Source organism: Hypanus sabinus, unplaced genomic scaffold (assembly GCF_030144855.1).
Source record: "Hypanus sabinus isolate sHypSab1 unplaced genomic scaffold, sHypSab1.hap1 scaffold_131, whole genome shotgun sequence".
Lineage (NCBI taxonomy): Eukaryota > Metazoa > Chordata > Chondrichthyes > Myliobatiformes > Dasyatidae > Hypanus > Hypanus sabinus.
Genome location: NW_026779378.1, coordinates 607,072 through 630,176, shown reverse-complemented (window position 1 = coordinate 630,176; position 23,105 = coordinate 607,072). Strand labels below are relative to the sequence as shown.

Below are 23,105 nucleotides of genomic sequence, written 5' to 3'. Positions count from 1 at the left end.
GCAAAGTTCTTGCAGAACGTACGATAATATCCATCCATTCCCAAAAACCTTCGAAGAGCCTTCTTACCAGTCAGAATAGGAACTTGAGAAATTGCCTGGACTTTTGCCTGAACAGGGGCCCACTTGCCTTGACCTCCAACAACACCAAGATAGGTCACAGTGTCATGGCCAAATTCACTCTTTGCCAAGTTAACTGTAAGGCTGGCCTGGGAAAGCCTGTCAAACAGCTTCTCCACTGGAGTGATATGTTCTTCCCAAGTGTCACTCCCTGTGACTAGGCATCAATATAGGCATCTGTGTGTTCTAACCCTCGAATTACAGAATCAAACATACCCTGGAATGATCCTGTACTATTTTCCATTCCAAACAGCAAAACATTGTATTAATACGACCCAAAAGGTGTCACAAATGCAGAAATTTCTCTCCCTCTGTCCATCAATGGAACACACCAATAACCTGTCAACAGATCAATCTTTGTAAGAAATTCAGCCTTTCCAACCTTATCAATGTAATCATCCACCCTAGGGATAGGATAGGCATCTGTTTTTGTTACTGCATTTACCTTCCTACAATCAGTGCAAAATCTAACACTACATCAGGTTTGGGCACAATATCGCAAGGTGAGCTCCAATCTGATGCTGAAGGATTGATAATACCATTTTCCAGCATATAGTCAATTCCTTGCTCCAGCAATTTACACTTTTCTATGTTCATGCGATATGGGTGTTGTTTAATCGGTTTGGCTTGACCAATATCTACATCATGTACTGCGAAGGTGGTTTGCTTGGGAACATCGGGAAATCAATCTTTAAACTTCAGAATTAATTTCTTCAGCTGTTGTTGCTTTGGCTGCAGATGAGCCAACTTGTTATCAATGTTTTCTGGAACAACCGAGTTCATTAGCCTAACTGGGACCATGTTTGGCTTGTGAAAAGTCTCAGACGAGTCAATCGTTCCATTCTCAGGGTTGCCAGATTCATATGTTTTGACAACAACACTCACAGATGGTGCCTGCTTATCAAAACAAGGCTTTATCATATTTACGTGTACCAGCTGTGTTAGCTTACGTCGGTCGTGTGTTGTAATAACATAATTCACATCATTAAATTGAGAGACTATTTCATACAGTCTATTGAATTTCACCTGAAGTGGATTCGTCAACATAAGGCAAGCACCTTATTCCCCACCCGGTATTTTCTTTCACAACCCTGCTTATCAAACCAACACTTCATTTTGTTTTGAGAAACCTTTAAGTTTTGTCTCGCTAGACTACAGGATTGTTGTAGTTTATTTTTGAACTTCAAAACACAGTCACAAGTTAACATGTACATCCCCAGCAATCCACCGCTCCTTTAACAAGGTCAAAGGTCACCTCACTCTGCGACCAAATACGAGTTCAAATGGAGTAAAGCCCAATGATTCCCGAACCGACTCTCTTCCTGCGAACGAACACAAATGTATTCCTTCATCCTAGTCGTTTCCATTTTCAACACAGTATGTCTTAATCATTGTTTTGAGGGTAGAGTGAAATCTTTCTAAAGCCTCTTGTGATTCCGGATGGTATGTAGATGATGTAATTTGTTTTGCTCCCAGTACATAAACTACCTGCTGGAATAACCCAGATGTAAAATTACTTCGTTGATCAGACTGGATTTCTTGAGGCAAATCAAATAAAGTAAAAAAAAACTCGGTAAGAGCCTTCGCCACAGTTTTAGCTTTAATATTTCTGAGAGGTATTGCCTCTGGGAATCTGGATGCAGTACACATAACACTTTGTAGTTACTGATGGCCAGCTTTAGTCATTGGCAATGGGCCAACACAATCCACTATAACATTGGAAAAGGGTTCACCGAATGCAGGTATAGGCCGCAGTGGGGCCACTGGGATGACCTGATTAGGTTTACCAACAACTTGACAAGTGTGACAAATCCCAGCATTAATTTCTGGTTTACCCTGGTTATCCCTGCTACTCTGTTGGAAACTCTTATTCGGGGTAAAATTAACCTTATGAGTTAAAGCAAACTGATCTGCTAATCTAGCAGACTCCTGCATAGTGGCAGCATCATTTCCATCTAAATACGTCTTTATGTCATTAGGGATGCATTTTTTGAATTCTTCAATTAAAACCAACTCTTTCAAGCTGTTAAAATCATCATTTACATTTTTATATGTGCAACAGTTTGCAATACACACAAATTTCTCATAAGCAAATTCCATATAAGTCTGGTTCACAGATTTCCTCAAATTTCTAAACTTTTGCCTGTCTGCTTCTGCGATCAACTCGTAAGCTTTGAGCACAGCCTGCTTCATGAGGTCATAATGTGTGGTGTGTGGCCAGCTGGTTAAGTTGTTGAACTCGCGATCTGAAGGTCATGAGTTCGAGCCTCAGCCGAGGCAGCGTGTGTGTCCTTGAACAAAGCACTGAACCACACACTGCTCCGGCACGTTTATAGCCCAGTGGCGATGATTGGGGGGTGGGGGTGGGGGGGGGGCGGCGCATAAATAAATAAATAATCAGCTGCTGCAGCAACTGTCAAAGCTGTATAGACTTGTTAAATAAATAATCAGCTGCTGCAGCAACTGTCAAAGCTGTATAGACTTGTTAACCCTTCCCCTTAATTACACTTTGTAAGAGAATTTTCTGTCTGCTTTTCTGCCTCTCTAGCCTGAATCTGCCTCTGCCTTTCCGCAGACACCATCTTGAATTTTTCTAACTTCTACTGGAGCTCAAGCTCACGAGGTTTACTTTCAGGAAACACCTCCAACTCCTTCACTTTAAACACTCCCTCAGACACATAATGTTCAGCTATTATCCTCTGCATCAGTGCCCCCCTCAAAGTCAATTTCACCTTTGCAAGTTTTAACGTTTTAGCAATACTCAACAACTCAATCCTTCTAGTGTCTTCTAATGCCTGAGAGATTGACCCTTCCAGATATCTATGAAAATCCATTGCTGCTGATTTTCCAGACACAAATAAATCAAAAGGGATTTCCAAATGATATCAATAATAAATCAATCCTTAAATTTGTTCATTTCCCAGACGTAGCCCCATTTTGTTACAAACCGTAACACTTATAAATGAACCACCAGCAACAGATTACTCCCAGTGGCCACATATTTTAATTCCACATCCCATTCCCATTCTGATATGTCAATCCATGGCCTCCTCTGTCAAAACGAATCCATACTCAGGTTGGACGAACAGCTAGGTAGCCTCCAACCTGATGGCATGAACATTGACTTCTCTAACTTCTGTTATTGCCCCTCCTCCCCTTCTTACCCCATACCTGACATATTTAGTTGTCTGCCTGTTCTCCATCTCCCTCTGGGGCTTCCCCCCCCCCCCAACACTTTTCTTTCTCCCGAGGCGTCCCGTCCCATGATCCTTTCCCTTCTCCAGCTCTGTATCCCATTCGCCAATCACCTTTCCAGCTCTTAGCTTCATCCCACTCTCTCAGGTCTTCTCTTATCATTTCGCATTTCACCCTCCCCCAACTACTTTCAAATCTCTTACTATCTTTCCTTTCAGTTAGTCCTAATGAAGGGTCTTGGCCCGAAACGTCGACAGTGCTTCTCCTTATAGATGCTGCCTGGTCTGCAGTTTCCCATCAGCATTTTGTGTGTGTTGTTTGAATTTCCAGCATCTGCATATTTCCTCGTGAGTGTTATGTGTATATATGTGTGTAAATATAACTCCCAAACTATTGAGCTCAGGGCTTGGAGTCTTGAGATGGTAAAGTATTTAAGTTCAGTTCAACCATAGAATACGTGATGAGAGAGAGATATTTGTATTTCCAGGGTAAATGTTGAGAGAAGGCAATTCTTTCGGATTCATGGTGGGAAAATGAGAGAACAGTTGCTGTAGATTTTATCCATCATCTTTACAAATGTACATAAGAATTATCACCTAAAGTGACCTGTCATAAGGGGTATCATCTTCAAATGAATGACCACACCACAGCCAGGCAAGGGTTAACACATAAGTGGTCTCCACAGGATATCCCAAATCAGATCCACTCCTATGCATCAAATGAGGGGACAACAACACATTCGCTGTATGGTGAACTGATAATTAACCCATCCTTATGAGCATAGGAAACTTACAAACAGTGACCCTTGGCCACTGGTTTACTGGTTTTGAACCTTCCATTTTTCCTCCTTCATCTCCTTCTGACTCTGAGTGTCTGTGTCCTCGGTTAAAACTAAACAGGCTGCGAGCGATGTAAACAAGCTGCAAGTCAGACTGATTCACCTTCTTAATCTCTCTCTCCCTCTTGAAATGAGTCCACAGCAAACAAAACCCAGGGATTCATTACAATGGCCACTCCCCATTGTCAACTGACAGGTGTGCCAGTAGGTGCAATGACTGAGTGAATCCCTTCCCACATTCTCAGCAGGTGAATGGCCTCTCTCTAGTGTGAACTCCCTGGTGTCTCTGTAGGTTGTAAGAGTGAGTGAATCTCTTCCCACATTCTGAGCAGGTGAACGGCTTCTCCCCAGTGTGAACTCGCTGGTGACTCTGTAGGGTGTATGACTGAGTGAATCCCCTCCGACAGACTGAGCAGGTGAACGGCTTCTCCCCAGTGTGAACTCGTTGGTGACTCTGTAGGGTGGATGACTGAGTGAATCTCTTCCGACAGACTGAGCAGGTGAACGGCTTCTCCCCAGTGTGTACTGGATGGTGTTTCTGCAGGTCAGATGACTGAGTGAATCCTCTCCCACATTCTGAGCAGGTGAATGGCTTCTCCCCAGTGTGAACTCGCTGATGTCTCTGTAGTGTGGAAGAGTCAGTGAATCTCTTCCCACATTCTGAACAGGTGAACGGCTTCTCCCCAGTGTGAATTCGCTGGTGTCTCTGTAGGGTGGAAGAGTCAGTGAATCTCTTCCCACATTCTGAACAGGTGAACGGCTTCTCCCCAGTGTGAATTCGCTGGTGTCTCTGTAGGTGGGATAACAGAGTGAATCTCTTCCCACATTCTGAACAGGTGAACGGCTTCTCCCCAGTGTGAACTCGCTGGTGACTCTGTAGGTTTGATAACTGAGTGAATCTCTTCCCACAGACTGAGCAGGTGAACGGCCTCTCCCCAATGTGAACTCGCTGATGACTCTGTAGGGTGGAAGAGTCAGTGTATCTCTTCCCACATTCTGAGCAGGTGAATGGCTTCTCCCCAGTGTGAACTCGCTGATGTCTCTGTAGGGTGGATAAATGAGTGAATCTCTTCCCACAGACTGAGCATGTGAATGGCTTCTCCCCAGTGTGAACTCGCTGGTGTCTCTGAAGGGTGGAAGAGTCAGTGAATCTCTTCCCACAGACTGAGCATGTGAACGGCTTCTCCCCAGTGTGAACTCGCTGGTGTCTCTGAAGGGTGGAAGAGTCAGTGAATCTCTTCCCACAGACTGAGCATGTGAACGGCTTCTCCCCAGTGTGAACTCGCTGGTGTCTCTGTAGGAGGGAAAACTGAGTGAATCTCTTCCCACAGACTGAGCAGATGAACGGTTTCTCCCCAGTGTGAACTCGCTGGTGAATATGTAGGTGGGATAACTGAGTGAATGTCTTCCCACAGACTGAGCAGATGAACGGTTTCTCCCCAGTGTGAACTCGCTGGTGAATATGTAGGTGGGATAACTGAGTGAATGTCTTCCCACAGACTGAGCAGGTCAATGGCTTCTCCTCAGTGTGAACTCGCTGGTGTCTCTGTAGGGTGGATGAGTGAGTGAATCTCTTCCCACAGTCTGAGCAGTTGAACGGCTTCTCCCCAGTGTGTACTGGATGGTGTTTCTGCAGTTCGGATGACTGAGTGAATCCTTTCCCACATTCTGAGCAGGTGAATGGCTTCTCCCCAGTGTGAACTCGCTGATGTCTCTGTAGGGTGGAAGAGTCAGTGAATCTCTTCCCACATTCTGAGCAGGTGAACGGCTTCTCCCCAGTGTGAACTCGCTGGTGACTTTGTAGTTGGGATAAATGTGTGAATCTCTTTCCACAGACTGAGCAGGTGAACGGCTTCTCCCCAGTGTGAATTTGCTGATGTACCAGTAGGCGGGATGACAGTGTGAATCCCTTTCCACAGTCTGAGCAAGTGAACAGCTTCTCCCCAGTGTGAACTCGCTGATGTACCAGCAGGGTGGATGACAGAGTGAATCCTTTCCCACAGACTGAGCAGGTGAATGGCTTCTCCCCAGTGTGAACTCGCTGGTGACTCTGTAGATTGGATAACTGAGTAAATCTCTTCTCACAGACTGAGCAGGTGAACGGCCGCTCCCTGGTGTGAACTTTCTGGTGAGCCATTAAGTCAGATGACTGAGTGAATCCTTTCCCAGAAATTCAGCAGATGACCTGCCTCTGCCCGGTGTGCTGTGAACTGATTGGTGTGTTCGCAGGTGTGATGTCCGACAGAATCCCTTCTGACACACAGAACGTGAATGGCCTTGCCCAGTGTGAACTTGCTGATGAACCTTCAATTGTGATAACCGAATGAATCCATTCCCACTGAGTAGGTGAACGGCCTTTCTCCTGTGCAAAATGATGTTCTTGCCAGTTGGTCAAATGATCAAGTGAATCCTTCCCCACAGTTTGAGCAGGAAGGATGGTCAATTGAATCCCTTGCTCATAAATATCTAGACAGAGACAACCAAACTGGTGTGCTGTGTTTGAGCTTCCTGGAAACGAATTTCTTCTCGTTTCTAACCTGTAAAAAGATTTACAAAATCCATCAATGGGTTTAGGACAACATTACAGGTGAGATAACTTGAGTTGCCAAGCTTTGATCCGGTACCACACTGTTACAATGAGGTTCAACCCAAGTTGGACAGAGAAATCATCTTCTGACTGGGCAGAGTGCTGGTATCTGGAATGACCATCAAACTCTCTGATGCTCTTCCTGCCTGTATAAGAAGGGGGCATTTCTGCCATCTCCAATTTGTTACCGGCTCAGTTTGACTCTCTCCATTGGTATTATTCCCTGTTCCTGGTGAGCAGCATGGGTGCCTGGCCCCACAGTAACTGAAACACTCTCACACAAATAGGTTTTCTTGACGTGCAACTGGGATCTTCTTTTATGTATTATTAACTTAAAGTGCCACAGTTTTAATGCCACATAAAAAATTCCTGCTGAAGTGACTGGTTAGTCCACACAGCTGTTAAAAGTACTTAAGAGTGAATTTTTGTATTATTTCAGGTTGTTGTCACAATCATAGAAAATTTCAACACAGAAACAGGCCCTTTGGGCCATCTAGTTTGTGCTGAACTATTTAAACAGCCCACTCTCACACTTCTGCCATCCAGGTACCAATACAAACCTCTTAAATGTTGAAATTGAGCTCGCATGCACCACTTGTGCTGGCTGCTCATTCCACAGCCAGATGACATCTGTGTGAAGAAGTTTCCCCTCATGTTCCCCTTAACATTTCACCTTTCACCCTTAACCCATGGCCTCTGGTTGTTGTCCCACCCAATCTTCGTGGAAAAAGCCAGCTTGCATTAACAGTATCTATGCCTCTCTATCACAATCAAATCTCCCCTCAATCTTCTGCATTCCAAGGAATAAAGTCCTGATTTGTTCAATCTTTCCTCATATCCCAAATCCTCCAGACATGGCAACATCCTTCTTGAACTGAACCTTCTTGACCAACCTCCCATATGAGACATTGTCAAGTGCCTTGCTAACGTCCATGTAGACAACATCCACTGCCTTGCCTTCATCCACTTCCCTGATAACTTCCTCGAGAGACTCTATAAGATTGGCTAGAGCCATGCTGTCTATCCTTTATCAGTCCACACCTATCCAAATACTTACAGTATATACTTGGTTGCTGCACACACATTCCAATAACTTTCCCAGTTCTGATGTCAAGCCCACCAACGTATAATTTCCTAGTTTATTTTTACAGCCTTTCTTGAACAACAGAACAACATTGTCTGTCCTCCAATCCTCCAGTACCTCACCTGTCACTAAGAATGATTTAAATATCTGTGCTAAGGCCCCAATAATTTCTGCACTTGTCTTCCGCAGGGTCCAAGTGAACAACTTGTCAGGCCCTGGGGATTGATCCACACTAATTTGCCTCAAACCCCTCCACCTCTGTAATCTGTACAGGGTCCATGAAGTTGATGCGGCTTTGCCTCACTTCTATAGACTCTGTGTCCATCTCTTGAGTAAATACGGATGCAAAAAAAATCTCCCCAAGTCTATGCTATCCTTTCACATGGATTACCATTCTGATTTTCCAGAGAATTAATTTTTTTCCCAATCTTTTTGCTCTTAACATATCTGCAGAATCCCTAAGGATTCTCCTTCACCTTGTCTGCTGGGGCAACCTCATGTCTTCTTTTATTTCTTTCATGAGTGTTCACTTGAATTTCCTGTATTTCATAAGTACCCCATTTGTTCCTATCTGCCTGTACCTGGTATGCACCTCATTTTTATTGATCTGGGAGAGGAAAGCCAAAGGGGTGATAGATCTGCATGGTGGGAGGTGGGGGTAAGGAGGGTTAAACTAAAGTTGCAGGTGAAATGGGAGGCTGAATAACAGAACAGATTGTAGAGAGGTTGTGGAGACAGATGTTGTTCAGGCCTCAGACAAATTTCAGGAATGAAAAAGTTGAGCATGGTGCAGTGAATATGCTGAGCCCTGTATATTTCAATACAGGGAGCAGTGCAGGAAAGGTGGATGAGTTCAGTGCATGGATCAACACCTAGATTCAACACTAGGACCTGGCAACTGTGTATTGGGACAGGCTGCTTTATGGCAAAGGTGTGCTTGGTAAATGGGAGGCTTCAAAGCAAAATTTTGAAAGTAGTAATTAGGTATGTCAGAATAAAAGGTAAAGATAGAAACTGAAGGGAAACTTGGATTGCACGAGATATTGAGACCCTGGTAAAGCACAAAATGGAATTGCATAACAGGGATAGGCAGTCAGTTTCTTATGGAGTATAAGAAATGCAAGAGAACACATAAGAAATCAATCAGGATGGCTAAAAGATGGCATGAGGTTGCTGACACAGAAAAGGTGAAGGATAATCCTCAGAGATTCTAGTGATAGATTAAGAGCAAAAGGATTGCAAGGCACAAAGTTGGTCCTCTGGAAGACCAGAATGGCAATCCACGTGTGGAACCAAAGCAGATGGGGGAGATCTTAAATATTTTTTCCATCTCTCTTAACTCAAGAGATGGACAAAGGGTCTTTGGGAGTGTGGAAACTCGGCATTAACCATTTGAACCCTGGGGAAAAAACACTCCTCTGGCCACTCACACGCTCAATACCCCTCATCATTTTATACACCAAAAAATGTCTCTAAATATAAACAAGGAAATTATACATTGCACAATCTACTTTCCACGATTCAGTACATTTACACAGGTGTGTAAAAAGGGCCCAACGAATATCAGTGACAAAAAGGCCCAATTCACCAGAACCACAAACTGTTCCTGCTGCTATCATCCGGGAAACGGTATCACAGCAAAAGGGCCAACAGGCTCCGGGACATCATCTTCTACCAGGCCATCAGACTGATTAATTCATGCTGATACAATTGCATTTCGATGTTATATTGACTGTCCTATGCACAAACTATCTATTATAAATTACTATAAATTACACATTGCCCATTTAGATGATGTAAGGTAAATATTTCTACTCCTCATGTTAATGAAATATGTAACTAATAAAGTCAATTCAATTCACCCTCTCCACTATCTGTTCTGTCATTCTGGCTCCCATTCCCCCTACAACTTATTTTAACCACATCACCCCCTCCCCTGATCACTACCACTAGCAAGTCTTACCACTAGGATATTCGTCCCCTCTTGTTCTGTTCCTCTAACTAACGAATCCCCTATCAGTCTTTTGACTTTCCTCTGCCAGGTAATTCCCCCCACAGCTTCTGAAGTGGTCCACCTGTTGTTGTGTAAAATGGCCACAAGAGTACTCTGCGATGCCTATTTAACCTCATTCCCCTTCCTGACTCTCACCCAGTTTCCTGTGTCCTGCACCTTGGGAGTAACTCACCTCCCTTCATGTCATATCTATCACCCCCTCCAACTGCTGGATGATATGGAATTCACCCATTTCAAGCAGCTCATTGAAGTGCAGGGTTACAAGTTGCAGCTGGATGCACATCTTGTAGGGGAGGGCATCAGGGACACTGCAGGTCTCCCCTCCTTCCCTCGATTAACCCTCTAATTTGTAATAACCAGTCTGCAGATAAATCTTGTACTGTGTATTTTTTACCCAGTGACAAGATGTGCACAGTGAATTTTATATAGAGAGGTATTCATTTTCACAGCTAGCAAATCACTGTCAATAGGAACTTTGATCTCCTCTGGGTTTGATCGAGTTCATCTGCATTCTCACACAACCTATGTAGCAGGCCTGTAACAGGAAATGCAGGAGTTTCTCACCAAAGCTTTTACACATTGTCCATATATGGTTTGCTTGCTAAATTACACTTTAAGAGGTCAGATTTCCAAATATCACTCCACTTCTTCCCACTTGCAAATTCTCCAGCAACTTTTGCATCACCAAAATGCAAACAGGCATCACTAGTTTCTGTGTTCTACATAAATATTCCCCCTGAACCCGTCCCCAATGACTGACGGTGGTGAACTCAGTGAATGAAATCCCAATGAATACGAAGGGAAGGGCAGTAGTCTTTCTGTCTCACCGGAATATGGCACATTTGTGATGTGAAAGCTACTTGTTGCCCAGGGCAAAGGTGTTTGATATCATTATGTACCCAGAGAGAATGGGACAAAACATGTTCTCACCGGTAGAAAAGTCCAGAGCAAGAGGAGGTAGAGGAAGCAACACACACAAAATACTGGAGGAGCTCAGCAGGCCAGGCAGCATCTACGGAAAAGAGTACTAATGCTGAGTTCCTCCGGCATTTTGTGCGTGTTGCTTGGAATTCCAGCATCTGCAGATTTTCTCTTGTTAGTGATTGGAGGTAGAACAAAGGTGATTTTCTCAACTGCTGATGTAAAAGATTTTGTTCCCTTTCTCCGAGTTCCTAATCCTTGCGTTTAGATAGCTGGAGCTCAGCTCTGGCTGAGAGATCCATCGGTTCCCATTCCATCATCAGCCGGAAGCTCCCCGGGGCCCGTGTACGGATCGTGGAGCTGAGAGAGAGGGAAGAGAGCAGGACTGTCCCTGGATTGCTGCCCACGGTGTCCGAAATTCTGAGGAATTATCCCGAAGTCGGTATTTAAGATAAAACACGGTTAATCGCTCTTACCTGCAACCGACATTTTCAAATCCTTCTGTGCACTGCGCGCATGCGTGAAACTCGGGGACGTCCTCAGCCTGACGCCTGCGCATTTCATCGGCGCTTCAGCGCCGGCGAAATTCTGAACGAATTGCCCTATGGGTAATCACGGTGCCATTAAACATTTCTGCAAGCACCCGTTCAACGTCCATACCTCATTTTTTTTTTATCTTGGGTATAGAAAAAATCTGCAGCTGTTTTAACGCAGAAAGCAGCTCCCATAAGCAATATACTCAATATCAACGTGTATCTAATGCCAAAGTAAAATGCAGATATAAAACACAGGAGATTCTGCAGTTGCTGGAAATACTGAGAAAACATTTTCTATGTATTCCTCTCCAAAATTTCTGCCTTATCTGTTGATTTCCACCTGTGTTTTGCAGAAATTAACCACCTTTTTTTTCGATCAACCAGTTTCCAAATGCTTCTAATCTTTCACTTTTAACCACATCGTGCTGGTCTTATTCGTCCTCCTCCTCTGGACACCATCTCTGCCTGGAGCCCCTGACTCAGGCTGGCAACTCTTCGGTTTCTGACTCTGCACCATCGAAGATTCACTCGCTAGTCTGCTGTCAGACTTTCGAGGTGCATTGCTTTGCGAGACCACAGGTTCGTTTACTGTGAGTGTCGCTTTATGTGGCTGAGTGAGGCGGGGCTGTGACGTCAGACACAAGCTGCGGCAGCCTGAGGGAGCGGGAGCGGGAGAGGGAGAGGGAGACAAGCTGTTGGAACTTCAGCGTGTGACTGCTATAGACTGCAACTCTTCCATGCCCAAAAGGTTGGGTTGATCTGATCATCGGCACGCAGTGCACAACGGAAGTGTGACTGTCACTTCGTATCATCCATCTGTGTGGATTTGCTGGAGTATCCTGTGGTATCACTTTTGTTGGCCCTTACCTGGAATCGGGGTGTTCTGTGGTAACCACTTGAAGACGATATTCCTGTGACTGTCACCTGTTGATATTTCTAAGTGGATTTCGGAGCTAATCGACGGATAAGATCTTTGGCGACTGTTATTTCGTTTACCCAGCGTGGAATGTGTGTGGAATTCTTCGTAATTGCCTTCTCTCTACATTCCCTTTATTAGTAACTACGCTATACAGCAATATAAATGCAGATATATCAAACAGGTTAGCAATGATTGTGTGTGTGTGTGTGTGTGTGTGTGTGTGTGTGTGTGTGTATGTATGTGTGTGTATCTGTGTGTGTGGAAATAGGAAAGCCAAGCTTCTTCACGCCTCGGGGTGAATGGATACCGTCTTCCGGTGATGAGTGAAGTTCGGTTCAGTTCGTGGGATTGAGTCGAGTAGTGCTGGAGAGAGAGAGAGGGAGAGGTTTGAGTCTTCAGGTAAGCTGACGCCGTCGATAGTCCCTTCGTCCTCCGAAATCCTTTGGAAGTTACCGACTGTGACACTACAAACGGGACCGTTCTTCTGTGGTGGAGTTATTAACCCAGGCGAGGGATGGACACACGAATAACTCCCCACCGGCCACAGCCTTTTCACACTGCGAGAGCCACTGATCGATGCTCCGGATCGATCTTCCAAAGCCCAACTTTTTCTGTGGACACAACAAAGCTCATTCAGTGTCCAAAACCATGTGTCTGGAGGTCTATCAGCGGACCTCCTACTTATCTCATCGTGCTGAGCCCCAGCTGTCCATCAAACAGTTCCTCCCTTCTCTCTCTGTAAGAACACAGAAGCTGACAGTGTCCTTGTAAAAGTGTCAACAAGCTTGCAGAGAAAGCATAACACCATCTCCGAGCACTCACTCACTCTCTCTCTCTCTCTCTCTCTCTCTCTCTCTCTCTCTCTCACTCTCTCACTCTCTCACTCTCTCTCTCTCGCTCTCTCGCTCTCTCTCTCTCGCTCTCTCTCCCTCCCTCCCTCCCTCTCTCTAACAAGGTGTTCGGTATTGAACAACTCCCTCTCTCTTTTCAAAAACACAGTTCATAGGGGTAATTCAGGACCCCGTCACAATACTAATAAAGATAATTGTTTTAACATCGAAACCAGACTCCGTTAGTGATCTATTGCTGCTGGTATGTAACAATTGCAACAACCCAGCTGTCTGAGGCATAGTCCTTTAAAATTGGTGAAAATGACCCAAAACGTTGAAAAGAGCAGGGAAGAAGGAGTTTAACCAACTTCGTCGGGAGCCCTGAACAACGTCACAGCCACAGTGAGCTCATCGTCTTGTTCAGCCCGGAGAAAATCATGCAGGAAATTCATGCAGGTGGATAAGATGATGAGAGGCATTGGTCGTGTGGATAGCCAGAGGCTTTCCCCAGGGCAGAAACGGCTAACACGAGGGGGAATAGGGTTAAGCTGCTAGGAAGTAGGTACACAGGAGATATCAGAGCAAAGTTTTTTAAGCAAAGAATGGTGTGTGTGTGGAATGCACCGCCAGCAACGGTGGTGGAGGCGGATACAATAGGGTCTTTTAAGAGACTCTCAGATAGGTACATGGAGCTTAGGAAAATAGGTGGCTATGTGGTAGGGTAATTCTAACCAATTTCTAGAGCAAGTTAAATGGTCGGTACAACATTGTGGGCCAAAGCATCGGTAAAATGTAGATTTCTGTGATTCTATGAAATTCAAGGGAAATCTCCTATCCCACTGAGTGGTGACTAGTTGCAACCTGTCATCTCAGGGAGGGTGAGAGGAGAACAGCAGGGGTAGATTTTTCACATACTGATATGGAACAGAAACATAGGTAGGGACCAGCTGGGCCGAGTGGCCTCTCAAGCGAGACACGGGATTTGATACAAACTGATTTATCATTCACAGATCCACAATATTAAACACCAGTCTAGTTTAAGGCTAACATCAGCAGAACAGACTCCTCCAATGCTCAGTGACCAGGGTTCAGTCCTGGGTGCGATGAGCAGCCGCAAGAACTGCAGAATCTGACAGTAACAGTCCCTCAGGAACCTGCAGCTGCCTTCAGTCACCGTGATGGTTAAACATTTAACACGGAGCTGATTTGAACTTCCTCCCTGATGTGAAGTTTCTGGTGTTGCAGCAGCTGGGATGATTGAGTAAAACTCTTTGCTCACTCCGGACAGAAATGTGGCCTCTATTTATTGTGAACTCACCGGAGCATCACAAGGTGGGTTAACTGAATGAGTCTCTTCGCACACACGGAGCAGGTGAACGGCCGCTTCCCAGAGCGAAGCTGTTGGTGTATCTGCGATGGCCGACTGAATCCCTTCCAAAATGAGAGCCAGTGAATGACGTCACACTGCTATAACGTCATGGCGATGTATCCAATCACATCACGGACATGGACACGTGTTCGGGCTCTCCTTGTCGCGAGTGGGGCGCTGTCTTCTCCAGCATCTCCGTCTCCACATTCAAGGATCGGCGGCAATCAAGCGCTGGTGAACTGACAGATACAGCGGCATTAACGAGCTGTTGTGTTTGTGAGTCCCAGCATGAAAGTCGTTCAGAGAGAAAAATCAAACTCCCACCCCAACCCCAGCTTAAAAAAAGAACGGCATCCCGATCATCAATCTACAAACCCCACCCCTCTGGACAAAAGGGAACAATAACATCGAGCCCCCCCCCCCCCAAAGGAAACAACCCTACCCCGCACAACAGCGGAGGAGCCGGTGTCACCAGGGTAGCTGAAATCTGGAACTCACTGCCCGAGGTGGTGGTCCCTTCACAACATTTACGAAGAGAATGAACATTGAAACTGCCGAGATACAGTCGGCTGTGAACCAAGTGCTGATAAATGGGACCAGTGTAGACAGTGAGTGGATGGTCAGAACAGGTATGGCCGACCAAAGGCCTGTTTCCGTGCTGTGTGATCCACCGCTCCGGACATGGTAAATTAACGATTTATTAACAATCACCGCAAGGATGGTTTTCTGATTCAGTCTGAAGGTTATGGTACATTCAGCTCGTCATCAGACCTGAAAAATCATGTCTTCCCGCAGCTGGTTCCTCCTGTTGGTGTGTCCTCTTTCGTCCACCTCCAGGGAAGCTGCATCACCACACAAACTCCTCACTTGAGAATACACACAGTGTTTTCTGTTGACTAATATGTGTGTGGACCCCGCTGGCAATTCTGGTGTTGTGACCCGAATCGAGACAAACACCACGCTGTCCACTCCACCAACAACACGGCACAGCCGGACACATAACAGGGGACTTTACATCCCACAACACTGGATTCAGTGATGAAACCCGTCATTAATGTTGTTGTCCCACTGAAAAGTCCATTAAGGTGCTTTTGAATGCCAGCGCTCGCCCACAGGTGACGTCAGACACAGTTCCCACGCGCCTGACGTCACACATGGGCTCCCCACACCGGGATCTGCCCTCACGTGCGCGGTGTCTTACGTCACCCACGCGCTGCTGTGCTCGAGCTTTATCGGTTTAACGGCTGGGACCAGCCCCTCCCCCACCGCTGTCAACAGAGGATTCAGGAGCTGCGCTATTCCTATTGGTGCGAAGCGATGTCAATCACAGGTTACAACCAATCCCGGAGGCGGACAAGCCGAGTGGGCGTTACCCCGCTGAGTCCGTCACCCGCTCAAGCGCCGACCGCCTCCTCAGAGCGGAGAAAACCTCAAAGTAAATGTCCGCTTTCTGATTTATTTCCATTTCCCTCCGAGGGAAGTTGGGGCGTTTGTGAAGCGTCTCCTGCGGCCGGAGTCTGATGTATCGCTGAGGTAGGAGGAGACCCCTCGGCCCGTCGGTTCGATGCCGGTTCCCCGGGGAGGGATTTTATTGACAGGATGAGGATGCTGAGAGAGGGGGCGGACAGGATGTTTGTCCCGGTGGGGACAGGAGGGGCTCATCTGTGGAAATGTCTGAGCCCACGGTGGTGTCGAGCAGAGGGATTCACCACATTAGGGGCAAACACCGGCAGACTGTTGCCCTGCAAGCGGGGACAATGGTCCGGGCAAAGTGACAATAATTTGTGCTTTGTTGAGATTGTACCTGGAATATGGTGTAAAATCCCGCTCCTCATACTAACACGGGTTATACAGACCAAAGAACAAACTGCCGGAGGAACACAGCATCTGTGGAGGGAAATGGACCGTCAACATTTCGGGCCGAGACCCTCCCTCTGGACTGAGAGTGGACGGGAAATAGTCAGAGAAAAGAGGTGAGGGGTGGGGATGGGGCAAGAGCTGGGGAGTGAGGTGGATCCAGGTGAGTGGGAGGTGGAAAGGTGGAAATAGTAACAGGGGTGGGAGGTGAGTGGTTGGGGCAACACGAGGCTGCAGAAGATGGAAATTAATTCCACAGAGGATTATCAAAGAGGTTAGAGAGTATTTGTTATAGAGAGTGCAATGAAGATTCACCAGACTGATCACTGGAGTGGTGGGGTCACCATATGAAGAAAGATCAAATGTGGTAACCCTTTCATTTTGAGAACCGAGGACTGAGAGGTGAACACATTGAAATGTACAACATCATGACCGGTTGAACCAGGAATCTCAGTCTCTGAAACAGGGATGGACTGTCCGGGACTGAGATGAGAGGAAATGTCCCCATTCCGAGGGTGGTAAATGTCTGTAAAACCCCTCCACAGAGGGCGGTGAAAACTCAGTGATCGTCCTCACGTAAAACAGAGGCCGGCAGATGTGTGGAGACCGAAGGGATGGAGGAAACGAGGACTGGGCAGAAACATGTGGCTGAGATGGGAGAGCAGACGCAATCTTGCTGATGGTTAGAGGGGCTGAATGGCCTGCTGTTTCTCACTTGATATTTCAGTGTTCCTGTCCAGCAAGGCTCCGGAGGAATGCGAATACAAATTAGTGTTTATAAACACAGAACTGATTTAAATGAAACGTGAAAATTTCCTGTTTGGGTCTGAATTATGTTTTGGACCTGGATGGGAATGAGCCGCTGACTCTGTGACCTGGAGGTGGAGGGAAAGGGATCGGGGAAGATATGGTGTGAAATAATAATCATGTCTCTGGGGTGAATATGGAATAATGTGGGGAATGCAGTGGATGAGTCGGGCAGCGTGTGAGGGGCGAGGAGCAGAGTCACCAGATCAGAAGGGAGACCCTCCACCCTTCACCTGATCCCGTTTCCCGTTCACGTTTCTCTGCAGATCTGCAGCCTCGGGTCACTGCTCTACGTGTGCGTGTAGCTTCACCTTTCCCCGTTCAGACAAGTCAGTGAGATCCGGATCTGTCACGTCCTCTGTTGTGCGTGGACAATGTTTTTTTCTCTGCAATACTTTCTGCATGTTTCTTGCTTAAAATTACAACTGTTAAAATCTATTGTTATGAATTAGGTTCTACTGCTGCCGCAGGGACAATGAATTTCATGTCATATGCCGGTGCTATTAAACCTGATTCTGATATTGATATGGGAGACCCACCACCGGTCACCTGTTCCCAGTTACCGCAGATCGTAATGTGAGATTGAAGCATTTTCCATACAGTTGCTTTCCACAGAAATGACAACAGTTCAGTTTCCTTCTGAGGTTCCTGAGCAGAAGCTCAGTCTGTCTAATATTTCCACACAATTAAAATGGGGAATTTGTTTATTATCATCGTGTACTGATTGATTGGCCTAATCTCAAAACCGCTAACAATCAATCAAATGCCTTCTGACAAGGCTCGGTCCAAACAAACTTTTCACCCTTCTTCAGGAGGTTGGTCAGAGGAAGAGCGAGAGCAGCAAAGTTCTTACGATAATATCCATCCATTCCCAGAAACCTACTAAGAGCCTTCTTAGCAGTCAGAATAGGAACTTGAGAAATTGTCTGGACTTTTGCCGAACAGGAGCCAACCTGCTTTGACCTACAACATAGCCAAGACAGGTCACACTGGCATGGCCAAATTCACTCTTAGCCAAGTTAACTGTAAGGTTGTCCTAGGAAAGCCTGTCAAACAGCTTTTCTACTGCAGATATATGCTCTTCCCAAGTGTCACTCCCTGTAACTAAGTCATCAATATAGGTATCTGTGTATTCTAACCCTCGAATTACAAAATCAGTCATTCTCTAAAATGTTCCTGGAGTATTTTTCCTTCCAAAAGGCAAAACATTGTACTCATACAACCTAGATGGTGTCACAAATGCAGAAATTTCTCTACCTCTGTCCGTCAATGGAACACACCAATACCCTTTCAACAGATCGATCTTTGTAAGAAATTTGCTTTTCCAGCCTTATCGATGTAATCCCTGGGGATAGGATAGGCATCTGTTTTTGTTACTGCATTTACCTTTCTATAATCAGTGCAAAATCTAACAATACCATCAGGTTTGGGCATAATAATGCAGGGTGACTCCAATCTCATTTTGATGGCCTAATAATACCATTCTCCAGCATATACTCAATTCCCTGGTCAGCCAATTTACACTTTTCTACGTTCATGCAATTTGGGTGTTGTTTAATCAGTTTGGCTTGACCAACATGTACATCATGTACAGGGACCATGGTTTGCTTGGGAACATCGGGAAATAAATCTTTAAACTTCAGAATTAATTCCTTCAGCTGTTGTTGCTTTGGCTGGGGATGAGACAACCTGTTAGCAATGTTTTCTGGAACAACCGAGTTCACTAGCCTGACTGGAAACATGTTTGGCTTGTGAAAAGTCTCAGACCAGTCAATTGTTTCATTCTCAGGGTTGCCAGATTCATTTGTTTTGACAACACACACAGATGGTACCTGCTAGTCAAAAAAGGCTTTATCATGTTTATGTGTACCACCTGTGTTAGTTCAAGTCAGTTGGGTGTTTTAATAACATAATTCACATCATTAATTTGAGAGACTATTTCAAACGGTCTATTGAATTTCGCCTGAAGTGGATTCGTCAACATAAGGCAAGCACCTTATCCCCCACCTGGTATTTTCTTTCGCAACCCTGCTTATCAAACCAACACTTCATTTTGTTTTGAGAAACCTTTAAGTTTTGACTCGCTAAACTAAAGGCTTGGTGTAGTTTATTTTTGAAATTCAAAATGTACATCTCCATCAATCCACCATTCCTTTTAACAAGGTCAAAGGTCACTCTGCGACCAACTACAAGTTCAAACGGAGTAAAGCCCAGTGATTACTGTACTGACTCTCTTTCTGTGGACAAAAGCAAATGTATTCCTTCATCCCACTCTTATAAATTTTCAACACAATATGTCTTAATCATTGTGAGGTCGAGTCCATTTTATCATTCATTTGGCTTATAACCACAGACAGGAAGCCGTCCTTCAGCCTGGTGTTACGCACTTTACGGCTTTTGTATCCCTTCCCCGATGGGGGAGTGGGTTTGCAGCCAGACTGTCCAGGTTATGAGGTTCTTTGTGTCCATGGCCTGCTTTTCCGAGGGAGGGGAAGTGTAGGAAGAGTCCATGGAGTGGAGGCTTGTTTCTATGATGTTCTCTGCTCTCCACAGTTCTCTGCAGTTCCTTGCAGTCATGGGCAGAGCAGTTGCCATACAAAGGCATGAAGTATCGACAAGGAGCTCAGAGACCTCGGCCTTCACCCTGCCTTGTGTAGCTGGATCCGGGACTTCCTGTCAGATTGCCGGCAGGTGGTAAGAGTGGGCTCCATCTCCTCTGTCTCTCTGACCCTGAGCACACATCACCCATAGGGATGTCACTTTGGCCCCCTCCTTTACTCTCTGCGCACCCATGACTTGTGTTGCCACCCACAGCTCTAATCTGCTAATTAAATTTTGCTGACAGCAGTACATTGATTGGCCTAATCTGAAATACTGATAACAATCAATCAAATGCCTTCTGACAAGGCTCGGTCCAAACAAACTTTTCACCCTTCTTCAGGAGATTAGTCAGAGGAAGAGCGATATCAGTAAAGTTCTTACGATAATATCCATCCATTCCCAGAAACCTTCTAAGAGCCTTCTTAGCAGTCAGAATAGGAACTTGAGAAATTGCCTGGACTCTTGCCCGAACAGAAGCCAACTTGCTTTGACCTACAACATAGCCAAGACAGGTCACACTGGCATGGCCAAATTCACTCTTAGCTCAATTAACTGTAAAGTTGTCCTAGGAAAGCCTGTCAAATAGCTTTTCTACTGCAGAGATATGCTCTTCCCAAGTGCCACTCCCTGTAACTAAGTCATCAATATAGTTATCTGTGTGTTCTAACCCTCGAATTACAAAATCAATCATTCTCTGGGATGTTCCTGGAGCATTTTTCCGTCCAAAAGGCAAAACATTGTATTCATACAACCCAGAAGGTGTCACAAACGCAGAAATTTCTCTACCTCTGTCCGTCAATGGAACACACCAATACCCTTTCAACAGATCGATCTTTGTAAGAAATCAGCTTTTCCAGCCTTATCGATGCAATCATCCACCCTAGGGATAGGACAGGCATCTGTTTTTGTTACTGCATTTACCTTTCTATAATCAGTGCAAAATCTAACACTACCATCAGTGAGGGGGGATTTGATCAAGGTATTTAAAATTTTGAGAGGGATAGATAGAGTTGACGTAAATAGGCTGTTTTCATTGAGAGTAGGGGAGCTTCAAATGAGAGGACATGATTTGAGAGTTAGGGGGCAAATGTTTAAGGGAAACAGGAGGGGGTATTTCTTTACTCAGAGAGTGATAGCTGTGAGGAATGAGCTTCCTGTAGAAGTAGTAGAGACCAGTTCAGTTGTGTCATTTAAGGTAAAATTGGATAGGTATATGGACAGGAAAGGAGTGGAGGGTTATGGGCTGAGAGCGGGTAGGTGGGATGAGGTGAGATTAAGGGTTCGGCACGGACAAGGAGGGCCGAGATGGCCTGTTTCCGTGCTGTGATTGTTATATGGTTATATCAGGTTTGGGCACAATAATGCAGGGTGACTCCAATCTCATTTTGATGGCCTAATAATACCATTCTCCAGCATATACTCAATTCCCTGGTCAGCCAATTTACACTTTTCTACATTCATGCGATATGGGTGTTGTTTAATCAGTTTGGCTTCACCAACATCTACATCATGTACTGCGACCATGGTTTGCTTGGGAACATCGGGAAATAAATCTTTAAACTTCAGAATTAATTACTTCAGCTGTTGTTGTTGCTCTGGCTGCAGATGAGCCAACATGTTATCAATGTTTTCCAGAACAACCGAGTTCATTAGCCTAACTAGGACCACGTTTGGCTTGTGAAAAGTCTCAGACAAGTCAATTGTTTCATTCTCAGGGTTGCCAGATTCATATGATTTGAGAACAACACACACAGATGGTGCCTGCTTGTCAAAAAAGGCTTTATCATATTTATGTGTATCACCTGCGTTAGTTCAACTCAGTTGGGTGTTTTAATAACATAATTCACAATAATTAATTTGGGAGACTATTTCATACTGTCTATTGAATTTCGCCTGAAGTGGATTCGTCAACATAAGACAAGCACTTTATCTCAAACCTGGTATTTTCCTTCGTGAGCCCTGTTATCAAACCAACACCTCATTTTGTTTTGAGAAATCTTTAAGTTTTGTCTCGCTAGACTACAGGCTTGGTGTAGTTTCTTTTTGAACTTCAAAACATAGTCTAACAAGTTAACATGTACATGCCCATCAATCCACCGTTCCTTTTAACAAGGTCAAAGGTCACTCTGCGACCAAATATAAGTTCATACGGAGTAAAGCCCAGTGATTCCTGTACTGACTCCCTTTCTGTGGAAAAAAGCAAATGTATTCCTTCATCCCAGTCTTTTCCATTTTCAACACAATATGTCTTAATCATTGTTTTGAGGGTAGAATTAAATCTTTCTAAAGCCCCTTGTATGGTACGCAGATGATGCAATTTGTTTTGCTCCGAGTTCAGAAACAACCTGCTGGAATAATCCAGATGTAAAATTACATCCTTGATCAGACTGGACTTCTTTAGGCATATCGAATAAAGTGAAAATCTTGGTAAGAGCCTTCACCACAGTTTTAGCTTTAACATTTCTGAGAGGCATTGCCTCTGGGAATCTGGATGCAGTACACATAATAGTTAGCAGATACTGATGGCCAGCTTTAGTCTGTAGCAATGGGCCAACACAATCCACTATAACTTTGGAAAAGGGTTCACCGAATGCAGGTATAGGCCACTGGGGTGACCTCATTAGGTTTACCCACAACTTGACAACTGCCTTTTGGAAACTCTTATTCAGGGTAAACATAACTTTATCAGTTAAAGCAAACTGATCTGCTAATCTAGCAGATTCCTGCATAGTGGCAGTATCATTTCCATCTAAATACATCTTTATGTCATCAGGAACGCACCCTCTGAACTCTTCAATTAAAACCAACTCTTTGAAGCTGTTAAAATTATCATTTACATGTTCAGATGTGCACCAGCGGTCAAGACACACAAATTTCTCAAAAGCAAATTCCGTATGTCTGGTTCACAGATTTCTTCAAATTTCTGAACTTCTGCCTGTCTGCTTCTGGGACCAACTCACAAGCTTTGAGCACAGCCTGCTTCAATAGGTCATAATGTGTCATGAATAGGTCATGACCATGTGGCTACAGTGTTGAACTCGTGATCTGAATGTCATGAGTTCGAACCTCAGCCGAGGAAGCTTGTGTGTCCTTGAGCAAAGCACTGAACCATACACAGCTCCTGCACATTTATAGCCCAGTGGCGATGATTGGGGCAGCATAAATAAATAAATAATAAGCTGCTTCAGCAACTGTCAAAGCAGAATAGGCTTGCTAAGCCTTCCCCTTAATTACACTTTGTAAGAGAAAGTTCTGTCTGTTTTTCTGCCTCTCCAGCCTGAAACTGCCTCTGCCTTTCCGTGGCCTCCATCTTTAATTTTTCTCACTTGTACTGGATCTCAAGCTCACTAGGTTTACTTTCAGGAAACACCTCCAACTCCTCCACTTTAAACACACCCTCAGATACATAATGTTCAGCTATTATCTTCTG

The 23,105-nt window shown here is 45.0% G+C and overlaps 1 protein-coding gene and 1 pseudogene across 1 annotated transcript in view; one reads left to right on the top strand and one right to left on the bottom strand.

The window, feature by feature from the left end:
* Window positions 1-23,105, top strand: part of LOC132386791 (gastrula zinc finger protein XlCGF8.2DB-like) — a 142,462-nt gene that overhangs the window by 50,881 nt on the left and 68,476 nt on the right. The window lies entirely within an intron of this gene.
* LOC132386786 (zinc finger protein 208-like) overlaps window positions 2,560-23,105 on the bottom strand; it is a 29,726-nt pseudogene continuing 9,180 nt past the window's right edge.